Source organism: Scyliorhinus torazame, chromosome 2 (genome assembly GCF_047496885.1).
Source record: "Scyliorhinus torazame isolate Kashiwa2021f chromosome 2, sScyTor2.1, whole genome shotgun sequence".
NCBI classification, from domain to species: Eukaryota; Metazoa; Chordata; class Chondrichthyes; order Carcharhiniformes; family Scyliorhinidae; genus Scyliorhinus; species Scyliorhinus torazame.
Genome location: NC_092708.1, coordinates 119,138,952 through 119,157,019, shown reverse-complemented (window position 1 = coordinate 119,157,019; position 18,068 = coordinate 119,138,952). Strand labels below are relative to the sequence as shown.

The window sequence follows — 18,068 nt, the reverse complement described above, 5'->3', positions numbered from 1 at the left end:
AGACTAAATCTGTATTCAGTTGTTTGTGAGTTAATACACTTAAATCTCTCATAATCTAAAATAACTGCAATGCTTAGTCTACAAATAAAAAATTCAAAGGTTAATTTCTTGTTTGTTATATAAAGCATCCCAGGACAAAGTACACAAGTCCCATTAATAAAACACATGTGAAAAAAACTCAAAGTTATTAATAAGAAAATAGTCGATTATGGGAGCGGCTGTGTTCAAATAGGATAAAAAAGGATTGCTTTTTCTCTCAATTCCACGAATGAAATAATATTGGTTGTAATATTAAGCATTGCACTTAATTTGCATCAAGCCTAGATCAATAACTTCACTTCAGCAAATATGTTCCTGTTTGGAAAGTAACATGATTGTTCAAAGAAAGTAAATGGTAAAGTTTATATTTAACAAATATTGACTTTAAAAAAAAAAAAACCAGGAAAACAGTTCTAAATGCACGCCCAAATAAACCAGCAGGTGACAGGTTGACTTTAGTAATGTGCATTTTTTCATAGGGAGAGCATCAAATCGAACACACAAATCTAATTTAAACAATGAAATGCTTTGAGCACTTATCGATAAATATTATATTAAGAGATCAAAGCGAGGGGCAGCACGGTGGCGCAGTGGTTAGCACTGCAGCTTAGATTCCAGCCCTGGGTCACTGTCCGTGTGGCGTTTGCACATTCTCCCCGAGTTTGCGTGGGTTTCGCCCCCATATCCAAATGATGTGCAGTGTAGGTGGATTGGCCACGCTAAATTGCCCCTTAATTCAACAAAAAAAAAAAAAATGATTGGGTACTCTAATAAATTTATTTTAAAAAAGAGATCAAAAGCAAATTTTAAAATTACACTGATCCTACTGTTCAATGTTTTGCAAAAGAACCAGAAGGGAAATGAGTTGTAATTTCTTAACACAGCAAGTTATGATGATCTGGGATGTACTGTCTGAAGTGGTGGTGGAAGCAGATATAGTAATGTTCAAAACATAATTAAATATACTTCAAAAGGCTATGCAGCTTTATGGGGGGGTAAAGAGTAAAGGAATTTGGTGGCTCTTACAAAGAGCCGGGCGAGGGCTGATGGGCCAAAAGGCCTCCTATATGCTATAAGATTCTATACAGTTCACTGTGAAGCAGTTCCCTCAGCTTGTCTCAAATCAGATAGTTTCATGCTGTGTCAGATCCATTGTGCTTGCCGCACGCTGTCTACTAGTTCACAGCTTGGCCAACCAGTTAAGCTGCAAGGGATCACTGTGCAGATACATGTAGCAGGGAAAAATCATAAACACCACCTAGCTTGACAGCAGCAATGGTAGTAGGATTTTCTGAAATGTACCAAAACATTTATCTTTAACAGTATAGAAAGCTCCCTAGTTTGAGTTAGGTAATTTGAAGGTGATAAGATCAAGACAGTTGGGTGTCACTCATTCCCGGGTTAAGGACGGGTCTTTTAGTCTGTACTCTTGAGGTAAAATGAGCCAGGGTTCCTGTGCTTAGTAACTGCCAACTAGCTCATGTTTGCAGTGATTGTGTGCAGGCTTCATTTGAAGGTACACCAAGGCTAAACTTCAACCCCTCCATATTAGAACAGCCCACCAAAATAAAAATACATTTGAATAATTGGGTGAGATAATGAAAGGCATCCAAGGAACTGTGTCCCATTAACAAGGAAAATAAAAAGACACGTAACATGCAAGCCAATTAAGGACCAATAACTATTATAATAAGGAGTTTCCAAAATCCTCTGGCTCTGTCTGGAAGAACAACAAACGCCAACATAAATTAGCAGAGATGTTTTCAACCATAATATCATCTCTTCTCACCCATTTGGCTAAGGACGAAGTGTGAGATCAGATGTCAGCTTGAATCCAGTATGTCTCTTTTATGGGGACCATGAATCTAATTCAATTTAAATTTGAATTGGTTTTTGGAACAAGCAAGATGATGGATTCAGGGCATGCCCTGTCCACTCTGCACATTGACTTTGTAACTCTGAGAAAGGAATAATATATTTTCAAAGACATCTCTTCTGTATATTCACGAACAAAAAGTCCAGTTCTGGTGAGCAATTTTCCTGAGGTGCTACCCCCACACTTTTAACGCTTAATATCAGATGTTAGCCTTTTCCGACCAACTATCATGTGAATTCTGGTTTTTGGTAGCACTTTTGTTCTTCAGCAACAGTAAGGACTAAAACTGGTGCTATCGGTTCTCAACAGGTCAGGCGGTTCCCACTTGATTGGGGGGGGGGGGGGGGGGGGGGGGGGGAGAGAGAGAGAGAGAGAGAGAGAAAATTATGCATCTGCTAGCAGCAACATTGTTTTCAAGTAAGTACACCCCAAATGTCATCCACAGGTCACCCATCATTGTACTCCATGAATCTGACTCACATCTGGGAGTAATGTCTGAGTGGACAGAAGTAGTGTATGTGGTGCGTCAGTGACAGGCGTTTCTAGTTTATATTAACAACCTGGATTCAGAAGCTGAACGCAAACTCGTAAAATTCTCAAACAATGTCAAACAAAGAACTGAAACAGTTAAATCCAAATAGTTAGCCAAGGACATACAAAATGAGTTACATGAACTACATAACTGCACAGAGCATAGCAGATCGAATGCAATACAGGTTAAGTACAAAGTATCCTACACTGTAAGAAAATAATAAGGAACATCTACTCAATAAATGATGATGAAATAGCTACAACAAACATACATACATACGTACATATATACGAATTAGGAGTAGCAGGAGGCCATTCGGTCCCTCAAGCTTGCTCTGCTGATTTGATTGTGGCCTTTACTTTCCCAACTACCCCTTATGCCCTTTGACTCCCTTGTCAATCAATGACCTATCTAACTCAGCCGTAAAATATTCATTGACCTTGTCTCCACTGCTCTCTGGATAAGAAACATTGAAATGAATCTAGGGTTGGTTAAGTAGATTTCACAATTAGTATGCCCAGTCATTTCACCGCAGCAATTAACATAGAAAGCAGAATGATGAATTGTATTGCCAAATTTGTAGAGTTTAAGTTGGAGGATGTCATGCTACATTGTACAATGCTCTGGTCTGAACATACCAGACTGCAATTTTGGTCATGAAAACACAAAGGAGGCATTCAAGCCCTAGAAGTGGTGCAGAAAAAGTCATGAGTTTGATCCCCAGTGTCAGATTATCAGTTGAGAAAAAAAGACTGGAGGAATTTAGGCTTTTACTGCTTGAAAGGTGGTGATTAAGAAGGGATCTCACTAAAGTACACAATACTAAATGGTATAGAATAGCTAAATATGGAACACCATTTCATTAAACTAGGAAAGAAGATCAAACTGGTAAGACTGATGCTTGGAAGTTCTTCACGTGCAGATCAATAAATATAGGACAGGACTGGACAATTGAGGAAGAAAATATAGAATCACAGGAATAACTGTAAATTTGGTCTGAATGGAGAAGCTATGTTAGTCTAAATCCATATCTATTTTGTGATATATAATATAGATTAATAAAATAGAAACCTCATGTAATGCACCAAAACACAAAAGTCTGAACACTCAACTTCTTGGATTATTATGCAGCGAGCAAAACATGTATTCACAGTAAGACACAGTGGGTCGAGCCAATATGGTGTACGAGTGCCAATTTGCAATTTAGCAATGTTATATTACAAAATTGGCACTAGTGTGAATTTGGCACTGCACTGGTAGTGAAATCAGCATAAACATTTTAAAATCAAAACAGACATCACCATTAGCTTCTATAGCAATCAGAAAGCAGAAACATCTGATCTATTAATATGCCCAAGTCCTTTGGATCATTTGAGATTACCTCAACAACTTGATGTAACAAAGCAAGAAAGAAATCTGGGAGTTTTGCTGGCTAGGTCACTAAAGCAGTTAGTTCGATGTTCATGGTCAAGAAAGTAAATAAGATGTTGAGGTATATAGCTAAGGTTTGATTTATGTCAAAGAAGTGATGTTGAAGTTATATCTGGCCTTGATGAAGCCCTGAGTATAGACTTGGCTTCCATAATGCATAATATTACTGGAAGCAATCCAGAGGAAACAAGGAGGCTGATTCCAGAACTAAGAGGGCTGAATTTCGAGAAAAGATTTTCTATTCTGGACCTTTACTTCTGGGAGAGAAAGGACACAATAAGGTGTTTTTCTTCCAAATTGCCAACGGTATACAGGTTTGGATTTAAGAAAGTTATTTTAGTTATAAAATTAGGGGACTTCAGGGAACACTTAAAATAAAAAGAGTCATCAATACAGTTATAGCGGGCTTCGTATGGGGGAGTGCAAGTCCCCGCGAGGGAGGAGGGTAATGCTGGAGCGGAGTCGGGGAGAGGGAGGGCTGGCGCTGCCGAACTTTAGCAATTATTACTGGGCGGCTAACATAGCCATGATTAGGAAGTGGCTGGTGGGGGGGGGTCCAGCATGGGTGCGTATGGAGGCGGCTTCTTGCATGGGCACAAGCTTGGGGGCGCTGGTAACCGGGCCTCTGCCATTCCTGCCAGCGCAGTACTCCACCAGCCCCGTGGTGGTGGCGGCCTTGAGAGTTTGGGGGCAATGGAGGAGATATGTGGGAGCAGGGGGTGCATCGGTCTGGTCCCCAATCTGCGATAATCACCGGTTTGCCCCGGGGAGGATGGACGGGAGGTTCTGAATATGGCAGAGAGCGGGGATTGAGAGGATGGGGGACTTGTTTATAGAGGGGAGCTTTCTGAGTATGAGGGCGCTGGAGGAGAAATTTGCATTGGCGGGGGGAAACAAATTTCGATATCTGCAGGTGCGGGTCTTTCTGTGTAGACAGGTACCAACCTTCCCACTCCTGCTAAGGGGGATTCAGGACAGGGTAGTTTCCAGAGGATGAATAGGAGAGAGGAGCGTTTCTGACATTTATAAGGAGCTTATGGGATCAGCAGAGGAGACGCAGACTGAGGAACTGAAGCGAAAGTGGGAGGAGGAACTGGGGGGAGAGATGGAGGAGGGCCTTTGGGCGGACGTGTTGAGTAGAGTCAACGCGACCGCAACTTGTGCCAGACTCAGCCTGATACAATTCAAGGTCGTTCACCGGGCTCACATGACAGTGGCCCGGATGAGCAGATTCTTTGGGGTGGAGGATAGGTGCGAAAAATGTGCGGGAGGGCCAGCGAACCACGTCCACATGTTCTGGGCATGTCCAAAACTGAGGGGATTTTGGCAGGGGTCTGCGGATGTCATGTCCAAGGTATTAAATACAAGGGTGGCATTGAGTCCAGAGGTGGCGATTTTCGGGGTGTCGCAGGATCCGGGAATCCAGGAGGAGAAAGAGGCAGACGTTGTGGCCTTTGCTTCCCTGGTAGCCCGCAGGCGGATATTACTTGCATGGAGGGACTCAAAGCCCCCGAAGTCGGAGACCTTGCTATCGGACATGGCTGGCTTTCTCTGCCTGGAGAAAATTAAGTTCGCCATGAGAGGGTCACTGTCAGGGTTCGCCCGGAGGTGGCAACCATTCATCGACTTCTTTGCAGATAATTACTAGTCAGCAGAAAGGGGGGGTGGGGGGGTGGAGGGGGTTAGGTTAGCGTAGATTAGGGGGTTAATTAATGGTGGGACCTGTGGGGGAGGGAGCTGGTATTTGCACTATGTTTATATTTTTATGTACATTGTTTATATTGCTGCTGTTACAATGCCAAAAAAACCCCTCAATAAAATGTTTATTAAAAAAAAACGTCAAAGAAAAATACAAATGTCCAGATTGCACTGGTGGTTGGAAGGGACAGTTGAAGATGAACCATTAGCGTATGCTGTTTGAAACTGAGCACAACTTCAGGATGTGCTCTGCCAAAGGTTGTACTGCAGCACTTCCAGCCTCCAGAACCAGTAATAATTGAAACCAGCTAGAACATTAATTTTCTCATATCCCCATTACTGCCAGAAAGCTCACTAATGTTGTACCTTGTTAAATCAGGTGTAACTCAGTATTTAAGTGTAACTCAGTTTTTAATAGTGATATGATTAATAAAATGTTATGAACAAAACTGACCTTGAAATAATAATTTTATAATCGTGTTGTTATTAATGAATTAGCAGGTTTTTAAACCCAGTTTTCTTAAAATAATAATTTTTTCAAGTTTTTTCAGAATATTTAGTTTCTAACTTTGACTCATGTGAATGTCCAATCTTTAATTTGTATACATTTTTAAAAGTGATTTTATTTTACTGGAAAAATGTTTGTTTCCTGGTTCTGTGTCTGTGAAAATCCTTTAATGTGACTGGTTGCTTCGAAAACTTAATGACACCACTCCAGCTCTGCAGTGGGAATTCCCCAGTCATTAATGTTGTAATCAATTGCAGTACTACTACAGGACAATAGAGGAGGAATTCTCACCAGAGAGATTGCTAGGGGTCTCAGTGAGGCTATCTTCATTGACGAGTGTTCTTGCGTCGCTGCCAACCGCAAACACCAAAAGTTTTGACAATTGATTGTCGGTGGTAATGATGGAAAAGAAAACCATGGCAGATTTTTAGAAAAGGAAGATTAATTCTCGTCCGTAAAATGGATAAAATGTTATTAGTTCTAGAATCATAGTTAAGTTTGGAATGGTAGGCTAGATGGACTAATGGTCTTGTTACTTGCACATCTGGATGACATTTTGCAGTATCAGAGGTTATAATTCAGTTTGCACAAGGCAAAACAAGGTATGGAATGGAGCTCTTACTACCCTATCAATAATAAAACAAGAAAAGCACACATCCAGCTTTTGTGCAGACTTCCATATAATTCATGAGCTAAAAACGCAGAAATCTGAAAATACATAGGAAATCCCAGGGCAATCATTTGAAACTGGAAGGAGCAAGTAGGTATAATGAACTGAAAAATGGATATGTAGAAGCGACGCTCTTTCTCCATTGCAGATGAGAGCCTGGCCATCAGTGTTGCTGTACATGGCGCAGGTCTGGCCCATTCCTCACTCCTGTGCTGTGGTGATTTTCCACTCAATCTGGGAGTCAAAAATGGACTACGTTCGAAGGGATGCAATATACAAACCTCTAGATAAAGAGGGAAAACGTGCCCAATATCACCTTCATCCTGATGGCCACCCTTCTGTGTGGTTGCATCAAGCTGTGCACAGATCCTCGGTGTGCATGGAATGCTCCAAGTAGTTGGACTGTGCCATACCCCCTGTCCCTCGTGGAAACGTTTATGCAGAGAAACACCATTGACTACATGTCCATCAGGAAATAGGTTGCACGTAACGTCCTAGAGGCCCTTCAGGAAAGGAGATGGAGGATCCTGCAGGATAGTTCCCTGATGTATCATCATTAGAACTGGTGATGAAAAAGGCCATCCCCGTCAGATCCTTCCAACACGCCCATGGTCTCACCCCATCTACACATTGCTCTCAAGGTAACTGTGGTGAGGAAGAGACTGTTGTCCACCTCTTTGAGGAATATGCTTTAGCAAAGAAGGTCTGGAGAGAGACAAGGTGGTATTTGTCGAGGTCCATCCTGAGCAGCTCTGTGAAGCAGGACTGTGCTCCATGGGCTGGTCCCAAGGATGCACACAGAGTCAAACATCAGCTATTGCTGGAGGATCATCAACTCGGTGAAAGACACTCTTTGGTCTGCCTGAAACCTGTTGGTCTTCCAGTGCAAAGAGTTGTCCCTGACAAGAGTGTTGCAGACTAGTCCAAAGTCCAGGACTATGTGCTGAGGGATGCACTAAACCTTGGGGCAGCTGCCGCAGAGGCGCAATGAGGGAAGATTCCTAACTAAGATCTTTCAATCTTTCAGCCTTTGTGAACTGAGAGAAATGGAACTGTATAGATTCCCGTCACACTGTACAACTCACACTGAATGTATTCAGTGAATCTTACATGTATCACGATTGGATTGAAGCACTTCAGTGTCCAACTTGATCTATGTAGACAACTTAAATACCTTTGCGCCATTTGTATTGACCATTTAAAAATGTTTGTAACGTTCTTTCAGATATTTTACAAATAAAGTATATTTTTGCAAAACAAAAACCATAGGAAATATGTAGGTATCCAAAAAGAGGAAAGATAAGCTAATATTCTGTGAAGATTAAAAATAAATCTTTCATATAATGAGAAAGGCTGCAACAGTATTCAAAGTCCTAAATAAACTGAGGTCTACTTGGTTAACATAGCTTCTGGCTTTCTACATCTATACACCATTATTCTCTGCAATGTTAGCTACAAGGCAGCAACAGATCTCCCATCTCCAGGGTGCAGATGTAATATTGTTCTGTTGCAAAGTAATTAGAAGTTTGAGTAAAATGCCAGGTGCTGCTGAATCACATTTTTCATGCAGAGTGTTTTGCAGTGGCTGGGCTGTTCAACATGTCCTCATCAGGAGGTGACAGAAGGATTTGTGGAGGAGGGCTTCTATTAAATTTGTCTTGAAAACAAATTACCTTTTACAATACAACTCTGAAATTGCCAAAACTGTGCATTTTGTATTTTACAAAGATGTTTAAGTAAACAGATTTCACCTGCCTCTGGTGCATGCATGTGCTGGCTTTCCCAATAACATCGACCATGAATTACAGTTACTGGCTTGCTGTGTGTAAACACATTGTAATTTGTATCAGAAGATTTCAATTTGCGTCAGCAGGATGCAAATTCATTCCACACCAATCATGGAAACAATGTTCAAGTAAAGATCTGCTTATACAAATTCAAGACTTCACTAAATAATTTATTTTCTCCGAACCTTATGCAAATACACTTTATTCTACAGTATTTAATCGCCCACAAATATGATTCAGGTATTTAACCAATGTTATTATCTGGTTCACAAAGCAGTAATGGGTGGCTAAATATTAATCTGAGGGAAAGTAACAAGACAACAGTAGCCCATTAATGTACTTATGGATTAAACATGTAGTTGTTTTGAGCAATCCCTCGGTCTGTTTTTTATTGCTAAAAACTTGGTAATAGACAAAATTTGCATTCACCAAAATATTTTCTGAGGGTAGGAAGTTTGTGCAGCATGTGGCAATATTCTCAATATTTGAATTTGTGGAATCATTAACTTTTGCACAAGAATTATATTTAGTGAGTAAAATGTAAGATGAGTAATTTTGAACATTCTTTATAATGAAAGGGTTTGCAGCTAGCACATGCCTGTCTGGCCCACAGGCTGAAAAACATGCTGATTTGTTGCTTTCAGCTAAATGTGAAATTTGAGTTTCAGAAAAGTTTTAACTGAGGAATAGAATTAATCACATTCATGACAACAATTTTTACAACATCTTAAAAAAATTCATTTACGGGATGTAGGTGTTGCTGGTTAGGCCAGCATTTATTGCCCATCCCTAGTTGCCCTTCAGAAGGTGGTGGGGAGTTGTCTTCTTGAACCACTGCATCCCTGAGGTGTAGGTACACCTCCCATGGCGAGTAACTCACCTCCTGACCTAAAGTCTGTCCACCATCTATAAGGCACAAGTCAGGAGTGTAATGGAATACTCTCCACTTACCTGGATGAGTGCAGCTCTAACAACACTCAAGAAGCTCAACACCATCTAGGACAAAGCAGCCCGCTTGATTGCTCCTCCATCCACAAACATTAAAACCCTCCACCACTGATGAACAGTGGCAGCTGTGTACACCATCTACAAGATGCACTGCAGTAACTCTCCAAGGTTCCTTAGACAGCACCTTCCAAACCAACGACCACTACCATCTAGAAGGACAAGAGCAGCAGATATCTGGGAACCCCATCACCTGGAGGTTCCTCTCCAAGTCACCATCCTGACTTAGAAATATATCGCCGTTCCTTCATTGTCGCTGGGGCAAAGTCCTTGAACTCTCTCCCTACATGGGCGACATGGCAGCACAGGGGTTATCACTATTGCCAGCACCAGGATCCCAAGTTCGATTCCCAGCTTGGGTCACTGTCTGTGCGGCGTCTGCACGTTCTCCCAGTATCTGCGTGGGTTTCCTCCAGATGCTCCATTTTCCTCTCACAAGTCCTGAAAGAATTGCTGTTAGATGAATTGGACATTCTGAATTCTCCCTCTGTGTACTCGACCAGGCGCCGGAATGTGGCGACTAAGGGTTTTTCATAGTAACTTCATTGCAGTGTTAATGAAAGCCTACTTGTGACAATAAAGATTATTATTAAACAATCATGGATGCGTAATAAATGCTGGCCTAATCAGCGATGCTCACATCCCCTAAATTAATTTTTAAAAACACCGGCTGTTCTGTTAGGGAGGGAGTTCCAGGATTTTGACCCAGCAACAATGAAGGAATGGCGGTATATTTCCAAGTCAGGGTGGTGACTTAGAGGGGAACCTCCAGGCGGTGGTGTTCCCAGGTATCCTTCTAGGTGGTAGCGGTCGTGGGTTTGGAAGGGGCTGCCTAAGGAACCTTGGCGAGTTCCTGCAGTGAATCCTGTAGATGGTACAGACAGCAGTCACTGTTCGTCGGTGGTGGAGGGACTGAATGTTTGTGAAAGGGGTAGCAATCAAGCAGGCTGCTTTGTCCTGGATGGTGTCCAGCTTCTTGAGTGTTGTTGGAGCTGCACTCATCGTATTCCATTACTTGTGCCTTGTAAATTGTGGACAGGCTCTGGGGGTCAGGAGTTGAGTTACTCGCTGTCGGATTCCTTTGATCTGCTCTGGTAGCAAGCTGGTTTTTCAGTTTCTCTCTGATACATAAAAAAAGAGTTAAACACAATAAGGATATTATTAGTTAACAATTTTAAAAACAAATCATAATACTTTCCTCCAATTTTCTTCAAACCACCATTGACTGTACCTTCAGTTGCAAAGGCCCTAAAGCTCTAGAATTCCCTCCCAAAATCTCTCTCCTCCTTTAAGCTGCTCCTCAAGACTTGTCCCTTTGATCAAGCCTTTGGGCATGTGTTGTAATATTGCCTTATGTGGCCACATTTCAAATTTTGTTTGATAATTGCTCCTGTGAACTGCCTCAGGATTTGTTTTACTTCATTAAAGGCGCTATATAAATATTAATTTTCTGTTGTCATAAATCTACACATTAAATCTTTGAATACTTCCAATAATTTTGCCCTTGATCAGGCTGCCAAGCTTTCCTCTGTTGAATTATTGAGGTTAAGAACTTTGAGTTGAGGACACTTCCGGGTGCGGCTATGCAGAGCTAGGTCGCATATTCGGCAGCTCCTGCTTGGAACGGACTTTTGGGCTCTTTTACAGGGCCCCCATGGCATTTGTTTGACATTTCCCGGTGTGGGAAGAAGGCTGCAATATTCCCCCAACAGTGTCCCCCAGGAAGGGTATGTCTCTTGGTTGCCAGACACACGCAGAAACAGTAAAAGATTTGGCTGCAACTGCAGGATAAACAGGGCCTCTTCCAGCATGCAGGCGGGGGAAGGGCAAGCTTAAAGCTGCAAGCTGACCTGAGGGCCTGTATCAAAAGTGAATTCTAGCAGCAGAGGGAACAACTGTGAAAAAACCTCATCAAGGCCACTGAAGGGACTTCCGGTTGCGGTGATGCCTAGCTAGCCGCACGCTTCGGCGGCTCCAGCTCCGACGGACCTTCGGGCTCTTTTAAGAGCCCCAACGGGGAATTTTTCGACGACGCAACCCGGTGTGGGGCGTGTGAGAAGGGAGTCCCCCCCAAACGAAGGAGGAAAAAACCGGCGGCGGCGGCTGCAGCGCGAGGAATCGTCGACCAAAGGGTCAGAAAGAGAGAAGTACAAGATGGCGGCGGAGAAAGCGCAGGCGACATGGGGGCCTGAGCATGAAATTGTGAGAAGGTGCGTGGAGCTGCTGAAGAGGGAGGTGCTGACCCCGTTGCTACAGGCAATTGAGGGGCTCAAGGAGACATTAAAGACCCAGGAGACAGAGCTCCGTGTGGTGGAGCAGAAGGTGACAGATATTGAGGACGAGATCCTGGGCCTGGCGGTTAAGACACAGACGCACGAGGCACTTCATAAAAAGTGTACTGAAAGGATTGAAGCCCTAGAAAATGGAGCGCGAAGGAAGAACCTTCGGATACTGGGTCTCCCTGAGGGTGTGGAAGGAGTGGACTGTGGAGCGTACGCAAGTACGATGCTGAGCTCACTGATGGGTGCTGAGGCCCCTACGGGCCCCTTGGAGGTGGAGTGGGCAAATCGGATTCCGGCAAGAAGACCAAAAGCGGGAGAACCACCCAGGGCGATAATCGTGCGATTTTACCGCCTTAAGGATAGAGAAGAGGTCCTGAGATGGGCTAAAAAGGTGCGGAGTAGCAGATGGGAGAATGCAGTGGTACGGGTATACCAGGATTGGAGTGCGGAGGTGGCGAGAAGGAGGGCGAGCTTCAACCGAGCCAAAGAGGTGTTGCATAAAAGGAAGGTGAAGTTCGGGATGCTGCAGCCGGCAAGACTATGGGTCACGTATCAGGAGAGGCACCATTATTTCGAGACGGCGGAGGAAGCATGGACCTTCATCAAAGAAGAGAAATTGGATCGGAACTGAGGGACTGATGCTGCACGAAATGTTATTGTTAATGTTACGGTGGAAGTTAATTGAGAAGTAAACAGGGAAGGGGGGAGACATTGGGGAAATGTGGGCGCCGGTGAGGGGGGAAAGACGGGACATAGTTGGAGAATGGGGAAGGGGAGGGGGAGGGGAAAGGGAGCTGCGCCATAAGAGGCGGGTCAGGTAAAGGGATGTTCCCGCACCAGAAAGAATAAGGCGGGAAGACAGGCGCAAGGCGGATGGGAGTTCCCCACATGGGGGGGGTCGAGGAGTGAGCAGGAGTAGCCGGGGTCAGTTGAAGTCAGCTGACTTACGGAAGTAATATGGGGGGAGCAATCATGCTAGAAAGAGATCTAGCGGGGAGGGGGGAGGGGGGGGGGGGGGGAACAACTGGGTTGCTGCTGCGGAAATCCAAAAGGAAATGGCTAAAGAGTGGGTGGGCGGGGATGGTGTGCGACGCTGGGGGAGCGAGCGGGAGCGCGGAGGCGGGATATGGGACTGGCCTAGAGAAGGTAATGGCTAGTCGACACGGGAGGGGGGCAGGTAGCCCCCTAGTGAGGCTGATCACGTGGAACGTGAGAGGCCTGAACGGACCGATAAAAAGGGCCAGAGTGCTCGCGCATTTGAAAGGAACAAGGGCAGACGTGGTTATGCTCCAAGAGACGCACCTAAAGGTGGCGGACCAAGTTAGGCTAAGGAAAGGATGGGTGGGACAGGTGTTCCACTCAGGACTGGACGCAAAGAATAGAGGGGTGGCCATTTTGGTGGGGAAACAGGTCGCATTTGAAGCAAAGAACATCGTAGCAGATAGCGGAGGTAGATATGTAATGGTGAGTGGCAGGCTGGAGGGAATGGAGGTCGTGTTGGTTAACGTGTATGCCCCAAACTGGGACGATGCGGGATTTATGAGACGGATGCTGGGGCGTATACCGGACCTGGAGGTAGGAAACTTGATTTTAGGAGGGGACTTTAATACGGTGCTGGACCCGGGGCTAGATAGATCCAGCTCAAGGACCGGAAGAAGGCCGGCAGCGGCCAAGGTACTTAAGGGGTTTATGGACCAAATGGGGGGAGTGGATCCATGGCGATTTCTTAGACCTAGGGCTAGGGAGTTTTCCTTCTTCTCCCATGTCCATAAAGTGTACTCCCGGATAGATTTTTTTGTTTTGGGAAGGTCGTTGATCTCTAGGGTGGAAGAAGCTGAGTACTCAGCCATAGCGGTTTCGGATCATGCCCCACATTGGGTGGACCTGGAATTAGGAGAGGAAAGGGAGCAGAGAACACTCTGGCGATTAGATGTGGGACTGATGGCGGATGAGGGAGTGTGTGCAAGAGTGTGGGGGTGTATTGAGAGATATCTGGAGGTCAATGACGACGGCGAGGTCCCTGTGGGAGTGGTATGGGAAGCACTAAAAGCGGTGGTCAGAGGAGAGCTGATCTCCATTGGGGCCCACAAAAGGAAAACAGAGGCCAAGGAAAGGGAAAGGTTACTGGGGGAGATTTTAAGGGTGGATAGGGAATTTGCAGAGACCCCGGAGGAGGAATTGTACAGGGAGAGGAGACGACTCCAGACGGAATTTGACCTTCTGACCACCAGAAAGGCGGAGGTACTGTGGAGGAAGGCACAGGGGAGGAGGTATGAATATGGGGAAAAGGCGAGTCGCCTGTTGGCTCATCAATTGCGAAAGAGGGCAGCAGCGAGGGAGATAGGAGGAATTAGAGACGAAAGGGGAGACACGGTGCGAAGGGCAGGAAAGATAAATGAGGTGTTCAAGACCTTCTATGAGGAACTGTATAGGTCTCAACCCCCAGAGGGAGAGGAGGGGATGCGGCAGTTCCTGGACCAATTGAGGTTCCCGAAAGTGGAGGAGCGGGGGTTGGTAGGCCTGGGGGCACCGATTGGGGTGGACGAGGTTATTAAGGGACTGGGAAGCATGCAAGCAGGGAAGGCCCCAGGACCAGACGGGTTCCCGGTGGAGTATTACCGAAAATATGTGGACTTGTTGGCCCCGTTGATGGTGAGGACGTTCAATGAGGCCAGGAAAGGGGGGACTCTACCCCCGACGATGTCGGAGGCGACGATATCGTTAATTTTGAAGAGGGATAAAGATCCGTTGCAGTGCGGGTCCTATAGACCCATTTCATTGTTGAACGTGGACGCCAAATTGTTGGCAAAGGTACTGGCATCGAGGATAGAGGACTGTGTCCCGGGGGTGGTGCACGAAGACCAGACAGGGTTCGTAAAAGGGAGACAACTGAATGTTAACGTGCGACGACTATTAGGGGTGATAATGATGCCCCCAGTGGAGGGGGAGGCAGAGATAGTGGCGGCAATGGACGCAGAGAAGGCATTTGATAGGGTGGAGTGGGAGTATTTATGGGAAGTGTTAAGGAGGTTTGGGTTTGGGAACGGGTTTATTAGCTGGGTTAGACTTCTTTATGGGGCTCCAACGGCAAGCGTAGTTACAGGTCGACATAGATCGGAGTATTTCCGACTATATAGGGGAACAAGACAGGGATGCCCGCTGTCTCCATTGTTGTTCGCGTTGGCAATTGAACCTCTGGCCATGGCGTTGAGAGACTCCAGGAAATGGAGAGGGGTGATTAGAGGGGGAGAAGAACACCGAGTCTCGTTATATGCGGATGACCTATTGTTATACGTGTCGGACCCAGCGGGGGGAATGATAGAGGTTATGCGAATTTTGAGGGGGTTCGGGGATTTCTCGGGGTATAGGCTAAACATGGGGAAGAGTGAATTATTTGTGATACATCCAGGGGACCAGAGTAGAGAGATAGAAGGCTTGCCTCTAAGGAAAGTGGAAAGAAACTTCCGATACCTGGGGATTCAGATCGCTAGGAGCTGGGGAACCTTGCACAGACTTAATCTGACACGGTTGGTAGAACAAATGGAGGAGGACTTCAAGAGGTGGGACATGCAGCCTCTATCGCTGGCGGGCAGGGTGCAAGCAATTAAGATGATGGTCCTCCCGAGGTTCTTATTTGTATTTCAATGTCTCCCTATACTAATCACTAAGACCTTTTTTAATAAAATAGACAGGAGCATCACGAGCTTCGTGTGGGCAGGGAAAGTTCCGAGAGTAAGGAGGGGGTTCCTTCAGCGTAGTAGGGACAGAGGAGGATTGGCACTACCGAACTTGGGCGATTACTATTGGGCCGCCAATGTGGCAATGATACGTAAATGGATGATGGAGGGTGAGGGAGCGGCGTGGGAAAGACTGGAGAGAAAGTCCTGTAAAGGGACGAGTTTAGAGGCGCTGGTGACGGCGCCGCTACCGATCTCACCTAAAAGGTTTACCACGAACCCGGTGGTGGCAGCAACATTGAATATCTGGGGACAGTGGAGGCGACAGAGAGGGGTGCGGGGAGCCCTGGTGGGGTCCCCAATCAGGAACAACCATAGGTTCGCCCCAGGAAGAATGGATGGAGGATTTCAGAGCTGGTTCCAGTTGGGAATTAGGAGGGTGGGAGATTTATTTATAGATGGGACTTTTGCGAGCTTGGGAGCATTGGAGGAAAAGTATAAGTTGCCCCGGGGAAATTTCTTGAGATATATGCAGGTGAGGGCATTTACTAGACAACAGGTGAGGGAATTTCCGTTGCTCCCGACACAGGGGATACAGGACAGGGTGCTTTCAGGGGTGTGGGTCGGAGAGGGCAAGGTGTCAGAGATTTACCGAGAGATGAGGGAAGAGGGGGAGGAGTCGGTGGGCGAACTAAAAGGAAAGTGGGAAGAAGAACTAGGGGAGGAGATAGAGGAGGGTATGTGGGCTGATGCCCTAAGCAGGGTAAATTCCTCTTCCTCATGCGCCAGGCTTAGCCTGATTCAATTTAAGGTGCTACATAGAGCACACATAACGGGAGCAAGATTGAGCAGGTTCTTTGGAGTGGAGGACAAATGTGGGAGGTGTGGCGGGAGCCCGGCAAACCACGCACATACGTTTTGGGCATGCCCGGCACTGGAAGGGTATTGGAAGGGAGTGACGGGAGTGATTTCGCGGGTGGTGAAGGCCCGGGTCAAACCAGGCTGGGGGTTAGCTCTATTTGGAGTTGCGGAAGAGCCGGGAGTGCAGGAGGCGAAAGAGGCCGACGTTGTGGCCTTTGCGTCCCTAGTAGCCCGGCGCAGGATCCTACTCATGTGGAAGGAGGCGAAACCCCCCGGACTGGAGGCCTGGGTAAATGATATGGCGGGGTTCATTAAACTGGAGCAGATAAAGTTTGCCCTGAGAGGATCGGCTCAAGGGTTCACCAGGCGGTGGCAGCCATTTCTCGACTACCTAGGGGAACGTTAGAGGGAAGACAGATGACCAGCAGCAGCAACCCAGGGGGAGGGGGGGGGGGGTTAGTTTAGGTCAAAGATAAAGGGGTTTTGTTACTTGTGTATTGTTTAAAATTTCTGTATTGTTATTGTTGCGTTTGCTTTGTAAGAGGGGAAAAATTGTTGTTTGGGAAAAAATTTTCAATAAAACATTTATAAAAAAAAAAACTTTGAGTTGAGATTGGGTTGAGGGTTCAGTACCAATCTTTGTGTTGCTTTTTATCTCTCAGTAGCAATGATGGTCATAATGTTCTTTCTCATTTCTCTTTTTTTTGTTGTATTTTTAATAAGTTCAGAGTACCCAATTCTTTTTTTTTCCCAATAAGGGGCAATTTAGCGTGGCCAATCCACCTACCCTGCACATCGTTGGGCTGTGGGGGTGAGACCCAGGCAAACACAGGGAGAATTTCATCTCTCTTCTTACTGTATAGGCAAGAATCACAAAGCTCAGTATTCCATATTACTATTTTTGTTTCATTCTGGTTGGTATTGTCATGAGAATGTCGCTTTAAGAAATAGTTAGCTGCTCATGTTACTGCAGTGATGTCAGAGTGTGGGTGGAGCTGAGCTCTGGTTCTGCTTTTAGTTTCATTTTGAGAAAAGCTTGGGTGTGTCTGTCTTTTTGGTTTCGTTTTTCAGTGTGTTGCAGCTGAAGTCAGCCAAAGCAGCTGTATTGCCATGAAGGACTATCTCTTAATCATTTGGTGAATTCAGAATTCTAAATGTTTTCAGTATTGAATGTAAACTCTGATGTGCTTCTGTTTAAAGATTTGTTAAGTCTTTTGGGTGTAAAAGGACAGCATACAGGTTACTTAGTATTGTATTCTTTGGGGGTTATCTTTGAATTAATGGTTGCTAAGATATTCACTGTTTGTTTTAAAAAAGTTAACTTGAGTTCATAGAATAAACATTGTTTTGCTTTAAAAAGTACTTTTCCATTTCTGCTGTACCACACCTGTAGAGTGGGCCGTGTGCTCCCCATACCACAATCTATTAAAAGTTGTGGGTCAGGTGAACTCCATGATACACTTTGGGATTCTCTAAACCCTGACTCATAACAGTATATACATGTATTCGGATTTTTCCCAACTGAGCAATCTGCCTCTCAAAAAGAAATACAGAGAGCAAATTCAAATACAAATATTACACCAATCTGTGAAACTGCTTCTTTCATGAAATGGGCACTGGTAGAATTGATTTCATGAATTGGGCAAACTCAAGGCACAGATCTGAAATAGGCAGTTTGGCTGCTCATTTCATGAAATGGCCA

The 18,068-nt window shown here is 45.2% G+C and overlaps 1 protein-coding gene and 1 long non-coding RNA gene across 4 annotated transcripts in view; one reads left to right on the top strand and one right to left on the bottom strand.

Moving 5' to 3' along the window:
- Nucleotides 1–18,068, bottom strand: part of metap1d (methionyl aminopeptidase type 1D (mitochondrial)) — a 253,955-nt gene that overhangs the window by 6,024 nt on the left and 229,863 nt on the right. The gene's annotated exons all lie outside the window — the stretch shown is intronic.
- Nucleotides 1–18,068, top strand: part of LOC140391449 (uncharacterized) — a 147,486-nt gene that overhangs the window by 14,336 nt on the left and 115,082 nt on the right. The window lies entirely within an intron of this gene.